The 9,268-nt window shown below is 37.0% G+C and overlaps 1 non-coding gene across 1 annotated transcript; it reads right to left on the reverse strand.

Annotated features, from left to right (window-relative positions):
- Window positions 1-8,024: 8,024 nt before the first annotated feature.
- Window positions 8,025-8,132, reverse strand: LOC112767859 (small nucleolar RNA R71). The gene has a single exon (XR_003185300.1). It is a non-coding gene; the product is annotated as a small nucleolar RNA R71 (small nucleolar RNA).
- Between the last annotated feature and the right edge of the window lie 1,136 nt (window positions 8,133-9,268).

Consider the following 9,268-nt stretch of genomic DNA (forward strand, 5'->3'; position numbering starts at 1 on the left):
GGTCGCGTCAGTCATGCGACCGCGTCATGTGCGTTCTGCTTAAGGCGCGCGGTCGCGTCAGTCATGCGGCCGCGTCGCTGCTGATTCGCGCTTGGCACGCGATCGCTTCGTCCATGCGATCGCGTAGATTAAGTCATTCTGCCTTAGAAAATCTGAAACTACTCAACACACTAATCACGGCATCGAATGAAAATAAAGGTAATTAAAATAATTAATATTAAAGCTTAGGAAACATGTTTTTCACATACATCACATAATAAGGAAGGGAAAGTAAAACCATACAATTAATATGAATAAGTGGGTGAAGGATTGAATAAATCACTCAAACTAAGCACAAAATAGCTCATGAAATATGGGTTTATCAACGCTGTTCCTCGATGCACGCGGACGTGCCATGTATACGTACTCGTGGTTTGGAAAATCATCATTTGCGCGTAAGTGCCTTGTACGCATGCGCGTCACTTGTGAACGTAGCGTTCTTGGCCTGAGAGCGCTTCTTCCTTGGTAAGTCATGGGCCACGCTTTTAAAAGCGTGACCTAAGGCTCCAAACGTGCTCAAACTTCAAAAATATGTCTAAAATTATTCCTTTGAGCTTATTTTGTGCCTTCTGCTTCTTTTCCTTCATCTTTTCACCTACCATCAACCAAACAGATACATCAAAGCCTTGGCATAATCATCAAATCTTGCATCATTCATATTATCAACTAAATCTTGCAAGAAATCTAATAAAAATGCATAAAATTAGAAATGTTTGATTGAATCAAGACAAGCATAAAATTATCACTCAAACACTTATTTGTTGCCTAAAAATGTATAAAAACCAAATAAAAACTAATGAAATAGGCTTGTGAAACTAGCCTAAGATGACTTGTCATCACAACCCCAAACTTAAATCTTGCTTGTCCCCAAGCAAGCAGTAAAGCATAAGGAAAATTAATGGAAGCAGAGAAGTGTCTAAGCCCTTTATTGGAAGACATTGAATACTGATTAATGGTTTTTCATGCATGGTATCTTATAGATTTTTATTCAGTGACTGAGACATCAACACTCCTCTGGATCCTTACTTGAATTACATAAAAAATGAGACTTGTTATTGCTTGGTCCTTAGTTTTTCTTGTTCTCTTTCTTGGCTGAGATTTATTGCTTGCTGAGACTTAATGCTATGTGGTAAGGCAGCTTTTTAGAGTAAGCTTTCAGCCAGCATTCCCACCCCAGTTGGTTCAAGATGCTAAGTGTTGAAACACCCCTATGGGCTTACTTGCTCAAGCCTCTCCTTAGCAGACACACATCACAGGCATTTAGCTTGATTTGTTCTTTGGAAATTGATGCCCAGCACCTCTTTGGGTTACTAAATGCTTTGTTTCAAAGTAGCTCTTGATGGTGGACTTTCGGTTGGCAGGTTAGTTAACCCAAGTTTCCGGGTGATGAAGCACCCCTTCGAACCTAGTTATCCAAGCTTATCTTTGTACAAGAACATCACAAGCATTTATCAAAATTTCCAACCATTGGTGCCCAGCCTTGTTTATTTCTTTTTGTTTCTTTCTCTTGCATTTTCTTTCTTTTATTTTGGACCTTTTTCATTTGTCAAGTCTCATGAAATGCAATTCAAGTTCATATCACACAGTCATGCCAATATTCAGCCTTATTCATGAATCAACTAATAAACCAGCACATACCACCACAAAACCCTCATCCTGTCTCATATCATACTAGACTTTTACTCTTTCTCTATTTCACAGTTATTTTTCTTTTATTCAAGCATGAGGGACAAAATATATAATTCAAGTAAGATGAAAATAAATCAAGCACTTAGACTAGCAAGCTATAACAGTATGAAAACAAACAGACAGTAAATAAATCTAATAAGACATTACTCAACAGGGGACATTTGCACTTTCAATTAGCATGTTTAAGCTAAAGTCAGTCAGAGAGCAATACAACCTCTTGGAGTCCATTTGTTTCCTCTATGTAATCATCATTGTTGGGTTCCATGTCCTTCCTTTGTTCCTCCAGATGATGATATATCTTTCCTTCCAAGAGATCAAAATGACTTTCTACAAAAGATTTTGAAAGTTGCTTGTTCTCCAAGCATTTGAAAAATAGTTAGCATGCATGTATGCTTGTGATTCTCTGAACCTAAGTTGGTGTGAAAACACTACACTTAGTTTCTTGCCTACTTCTATATGCAGTAGAATGAATGCATGCATGAAACATCAAGTACTTTTTATTAGGAAAGTAAACTATGAACTAGAAAACAACTATGAACTAGAAATATAACAATTATTAAGTAGTTTTTCTGATTGTTTGGAGATGATACTAGTCATGCTGAGGGTGAAATGTGTCCTTAAAATTTTTTTTTTGGTGGAACACCAAACATAGCATCCAACATTCACCCCTTAATTATTTTGGTGTGCAACACCAAACTTAACTCTTTGCAATACAGAAAGATCTACTCAACTCCTTTATTGAAATAACTAAGAAAGGAAAAACTACTGACCTGTAGCTGTTGAATTTCTTCCTCTTCTTCCAGTTTGTCAAGAGAAATGACCTCAAAGGTAGAGAGGAGTCCGTCAGTGCCCCCTTCTTGGCCTCTTCCCAGCAAGCTTCCTTTTGTTAATTGCTTGATTTAGCTTTCTTGCTGGTGGTCCAGGGGTTGGATTGCTTGTGGTTAACCTCTCCTTCTTCCTTGATATGCTCAATGGTAGCTTGGTTACAATCCTCTCTTTGGTGTTGTTGTTAGTTGCCTTCACATCTTGGATATCAGGACTTGGTGGTTGTGTGTTGGTTGGGAGTGTTCTCTTCGTCAAGAGCTTCTTGCATTGGTAGTTCCATGAGCCCTTCTTCTATGCAACTTCCTGCTTCAATTAAGTGTGGACTTCCTTGATTATCTTCCTCCATTTCTTCTTCATGATTTTCCATTAAATCATTTGGAAGGGAATCTTCATGTTCCTTTGCCACTTCAATTTGCCTCTGTGGATATGGAATCCTTGGCTCATATACCTCCACCACCTCATTCTCCCTTGAAGTTTCACTCGATACAGGGATCTCTTCCTCCTCTTCTTCACTCACAGATTTTTCTTCACCCTCACCATTTGTCAATCCTGAACATGTCCTTCTTTGCTCTAAATGCCCCTCTATTTTCTTGAAGAGGAATTCTTGCTCTGTCCAGAATTGTGTTTATTCTTCCAGGAGTTGTTCTTGTCTTTCCAATAATTTTCTAGACTTTTGAAGGGAATCTTTAACTGCTGGCTCAAGAGATGCAGACTGAGAGTGATTTTGTGGACATGGATGTGTTATGGTGAAGTTGTTTTGAGGGACATGGAAGGAGTTTTGTGTTGAGGTATTTTCAAGTAATGGAAAATTATGACATGAGAAATCAGGAGGTGGGGTTTTACTTAGTTTAAGAGCCTCTTCACTTTGCTCTTCCACCTCCTCCCTTGCACTTAACATTTGGTTTACCAGCACTTCCATGTTTTTGAAGGAGTTCTCTTATTCGTTCTAGGATATCTGTGCCTCCCCCTCATATCTTTCAAGCATGGTGACGTTAGGATTTTTGCCAGTAAAGAAGTTCATAAAAAACAGTCGCGTTGTAGATATAGTCTCTAAACCAACAAAAATCCCTTCGTACAAACATTTTGGTTGTCACAAGTAACAAACACCTTAAAAATTGTTAACCGAGTATTCAAACCTCGGGTCGTCTTCTCAAGGAACTGCAGGGAAGTACGTTCTTATTATTGGTTATGGAGGTTGTAAAATCGGGGTTGAGAGTGAAGAGTGGATATGACAAATAATTTAAATGGCAATTAAAATAAATAAATACTACAAAGCAATCTTTTGGCAAGGTAAGAGAAATTAGAAGTCTAACTTAGTTATCTCTCTCAACAATAATGAAAGTTGAATCTAAATTCCACTTAGTTAATGATGAGCGGATAATTTATACGCTTTTTGGCATTATTTTTAGTATGTTTTTAGTATGATGTAGTTACTTTTAGGGATGTTTTCATTAGTTTTTATGTTAAATTCAAATTTCTGGACTTTACTATGAGTTTGTGTGTTTTTCTGTGATTTCAGGTATTTTCTGGCTGAAATTGAGGGACTTGAGCAAAAATCAGATTCAGAGGTTGAAGAAGGACCATTGATGCTGTTGGATTCTGACCTCCCTGCACTCAAAGTGGATTTTCTGGAGCTACAGAACTCAAAATGGCGCGCTTCCAATTGCGTTGGAAGGTAGACATCCAGAGCTTTGAACGCAAAAGGGCGTTGAACGCCAGTTCTACGCTGCAGTCTGGAGTTAAACGCCAGAAACACGTCACGAACCAGAGTTGAACGCCAAAAACACGTTACAACTTGGCGTTCAACTCCAGAAGAAGCCTCTGCACGTGTAAACTTCAAGCTCAGCCCAAGCACACACCAAGTGGGCCCCGGAAGTGGATTTATGCATTAATTACTTACTTCTGTAAACCCTAGTAACTAGTTTAGTATAAATAGGACTTTTTACTATTGTATTAGACATCTTTGGAACCATCTTCGGATCATCCTGGATTGTATTTTTAATCCTGTGATCACGTTTTGGGGGCTGGCCTCTCGGCCATGCCTGAACCTTTCACTTATGTATTTTCAATGGTAGAGTTTCTACACTCTATAGATTAAGGTGTGGAGCTCTGCTGTTCCTCATGAATTAATGCAAAGTACTACTGTTTTCTATTCAATTCAACTTATTCCACTTCTAAGATATCCATTCGCACCCAAGAACATGATGAATGTGATGATTATGTGACGCTCATCATCATTCTCACTTATGAACGCGTGCCTGACAAACACTTCCGTTCTACATGCAACCAAGCTAGAATGAGTATCTCTTAAATATCTAATACAGGGGACCGAGTCCGAATTATTAGTATCTTCGTGGTATAAGTTAGAACCCATGGATGACCATTCTTGAGATCCGAAAAGTATAAACCTTGTCTGTGGTATTCCGAGTAGGATCTGGGAAGGGATGGCTGTGACGAACTTCAAACCCGCGAGTGCTGGGCATAGTGACAGACGCAAAACAAGGGTGAATCCTATTCCAGTATGATCGAGAACCTCAGATGATTATTCGTGCCGTGACAGAGCATTTGGACCTTTTTCACAAGAGGATGGGATGTAGCCATTGACAACGGTGATGCCCTTACAGAAAGCTTGCCATGGAAAGGAGTAAGACTGATTGGATGAAGACAGCAGGAAAACAGAGAGTCAGAGGAACGAAAGCATCTCTATACGCTTATCTGAAATTCTCACCAATGATATACATAAGTATTTCTATCTTTATTTTCTATTTATTTATTATTATTATTCGAAAATACTATAACCATTTGATATCCGCCTGACTGAGATTTACAAGGTGACCATAGCTTGCTTCAAGCCGACAATCTCCGTGGGATCGACCCTTACTCACGTAAGGTTTTATTACTTGGACGACCCAGTGCACTTGCTGGTTAGTTGTGCGAAGTTGTGAAGTTATGTTTGGACCATGGTATTGTGCACCAGTTATTGGCGCCATTGCCAGGGAGAGAACGAACAACAAATTTTACAACCTCAGAGTAACAATTTCGCATGTATCAAGTTTTTGGCACTGTTGCCGAGGATTGTTCGAGTTTGGACAACTGACGGTTCATCTTGTTGCTCAGATTAGGTAATTTTCTTTTTTTTTTATATTCAAAAAAAAAAATTTTTAAAAAGTCTTTCAAAAATTTCTCATCTGTTTTCGAAAATTATTCTAAAATTTTTTAAGAATGAATTCTAGTGTTTCATGAAGCATGTTGAAGCCTGACTGGCTGTAAAGTCATGTCTAAATTCATTTGGACTGGGGCTTCCAACCCAACATTATCAAGAGCAAGCTAGTTGTTGCTAATCCACCTGCTGCTATTCCTGATCCACCTGATTTACATTCTAAAGCTTGACTGGCTATTAAGCCATGTCTAACCCTCAGATTGGAGCTTTAGACTAAGAATGCAAGATTCCTGGAATTCACAGTAAAAATTTTGGAATCCTTATTTTTCTTTTTCACATTAATTTTCAAAAAATCCAAAAAAAAATCATAAAATCATAAAAATCAAAAATATTTTGTGTTTCTTGTTTGAGTCTTGAGTCAATTTCAAGTTTGGTGTCAATTGCATATTTTCTAAAAATTCTCTGCATTTTTCAAAAATTCATGCATTCATGCATTCATAGTGTTCTTCATGATCTTCAAGTTGTTCCTGGCCAGTCTTCTTGTTTGATCTTCATATTTTCTTGTTTTGTGTCTTTTCTTGTTTTTCATGTGCATTTTTGCATTCATAGTGTCTGAACATGAAAGATTTCTAAGTTTGGTGTCTTGCATATTTTCTTTGCATTGAAAATTTTTCAAAAATATGTTCTTGATGTTCATCATGATCTTCAAAGTGTTCTTGGTGTTCATCTTGACATTCATAGCATTCTTGCATGCATTCATTGTTTTGATCCATAACTTTCATGCATTGCATCATTTTTCATGTTTTTCTCTTTCATCATTAAAAATTCAAAAGTCAAAAAAAAAATATCTTTCCTTTTTTCTCTCATAAATTTCGAAAATTTGGATTGAATTTTTCAAAACTTTTTAAAATTTAGTTGTTTCTTATGAGTCAAATCAAATTTTCAATTTAAAAATCTTATCTTTTCAAAATCTTTTTCAAAAATCAAATCTTTTTCATTTTTCTCATTCATTTTCGAAAATTTTTAAAAATATTTTTCAAAAATCTTTTTCTTAATTTTATCTCATAATTTTCGAAAATATCATCAACAATTAATGTTTTGATTCAAAAATTTCAAGTTTGTTACTTGCTTGTTAAGAAAGATTCAAACTTTAAGTTCTAGAATCATATCTTGTGATTTCTTGTGAATCAAGTCATTAATTGTGATTTAAAAAAAATCAAATCTTTTTCAAAACTAATTTTAATCATATCTTTTCTATCATATCTTTTTAAAACATATCTTTTCCAAAAATTTGATTTTAAAATATCTTCTCTAACTTCTTATCTTCTCATCTTTTCAAAATTGATTTTCAAATTTGTTTCAACTAACTAACTAACTTTTTGTTTGTTTCTTATCTCTTTCAAAACTACCTAACTAACTCTCTCTCTCTGATTTTCGAAAATCCCTCCCTCTTTTTCAAAAATTCTTTTTAATTAACTAATTGTTTCAAATTTTAATTTTAACTTATTTCTTCTTTTAATTTTCGAAAATCACTAACCATTTTTCAAAAATAATTTTCGAAAATCCTCTTTCTCTCTCATCTCCTTCTATTTATTTATTCATCTACTAACACTTCTCTTCACCCAAAATTCGAACGCCTCTTCCATCTGTGTTCGAATTTTCCCTTCTTCCCTTCTTCACACTACATTCTTTTCTTCTTCTACTCACACATGGGAACCTCTATACTTGGGCAAAAAGGATCCCTATTATTATTATTTTTCTGTTCCCTCTTTTTCATATGAGCAGGAGCAAGGACAAGAATATTCTTGTTGAAGCAGACCCTGAACCTGAAAGGACTCTGAAGAGGAAACTAAGAGAAGCTAAAATACAATAATCCAGAGATAACCTTACAGAAATTTTCGAACAAGAAGAGGATACGGCAGCCGAAAATAATAATAATGCAAGGAGGATGCTTGGTGACTTTACTGCACCTAATTCCAATTTACATGGAAGAAGCATCTCCATCCCTACCATTGGAGCAAACAATTTTGAGCTGAAACCTCAATTAGTTTCTCTGATGCAACAAAACTTCAAGTTTCATGGACTTCCATCTGAAGATCCTTTTCAGTTCTTAACTGAATTCTTGCAGATCTGTGATATTGTTAAGACTAATGGAGTAGATCCTGAAGTCTACAGGCTCATGCTTTTCCCTTTTGCTGTAAGAGACAGAGCTAGAATATGGTTGGATTCTCAACCTAAAGATAGCCTGAACTCTTGGGATAAGCTGGTCAAGGCTTTCTTAGCCAAGTTCTTTCCTCCTCAAAAGCTGAGTAAGCTTAGAGTGGATGTTCAAACCTTCAGACAGAAAGAAGGTGAATCCCTCTATGAAGCTTGGGAGAGATACAAGGAACTGACCAAAAAGTGTCCTTTTGACATGCTTTCATAATGGACCATCCTGGATATATTCTATGATGGTCTATCTGAATTAGCTAAGATGTCATTAGATACTTCTGCAGGTGGATCCATTCACCTAAAGAAAACGCCTGCAAAAGCTCAAGAACTCATTGACATGGTTGCTAATAACCAGTTTATGTACACTTCTGAGAGGAATCCTGTGAGTAATGGGACGCCTCAGAAGAAGGGAGTTCTTGAAATTGATACTCTGAATGCCATATTGGCTCAGAACAAAATATTGATTCAGCAAGTCAATATGATTTCTTAGAGTCTGAATGGAATGCAAGCTGCATCCAACAGTACTCAAGAGGCATCTTCTGAAGAAGAAGCTTATGATCCTGAAAATCCTGCAATAGCAGAGGTGAATTACATGGGTGAACCATATGGAAATACCTATAATCCCTCATGGAGAAATCACCCAAATCTCTCATGGAAGGATCAACAAAAGCCTCAACAAGGCTTTAATAATGGTGGAAGAAGCAGGTTTAGCAATAGCAAGCCTTTTCCATCATCCACTCAGCAACAGACAGAGAACTCTGAACAAAATACCTCTAATTTAGCAAACTTAGTCTCTGATCTATCTAAGGCCACTGTGAGTTTCATGAATGAAACAAGGTCCTCCATTAGAAATTTGGAAGCACAAGTGGGCCAGCTGAGTAAAAGGATCACTGAAATCCCTCCTAGTACTCTCCCAAGCAATACAAAAGAAAATCCAAAAGGAGAGTGCAAGGCCATTGATATAACCATCATGGCCGAATCCAAAGAGGAAGGGGAGGACGTGAATCCCAGTGAGGAAGACCTCCTGGGACGTCCAATGATCAATAAGGAGTTTCCCCCTGAGGAACCAAAGGAATCTAAGACTCATCTAGAGACCATAGAGATTCCATTGAACCTCCTTATGCCATTCATGAGTTCTGATGAGTATTATTCTTCTGAAGAGAATGTGGATGTCACTGAAGAACAAGTTGCCAAGTTCCTTGGTGCAATTATGAAGCTGAATGCCAATTTATTTGGTAATGAGACTTGGGGAGATGAACCTCCCCTGTTCACCAATGAACTAAAAGCATTGGATCAACTGAGATTGCCTCAGAAGAAACAGGATCCTGGAAAGTTCCTAATACC

Source organism: Arachis hypogaea, chromosome 17 (genome assembly GCF_003086295.3).
Source record: "Arachis hypogaea cultivar Tifrunner chromosome 17, arahy.Tifrunner.gnm2.J5K5, whole genome shotgun sequence".
In the NCBI taxonomy this organism is placed as follows: domain Eukaryota; kingdom Viridiplantae; phylum Streptophyta; class Magnoliopsida; order Fabales; family Fabaceae; genus Arachis; species Arachis hypogaea.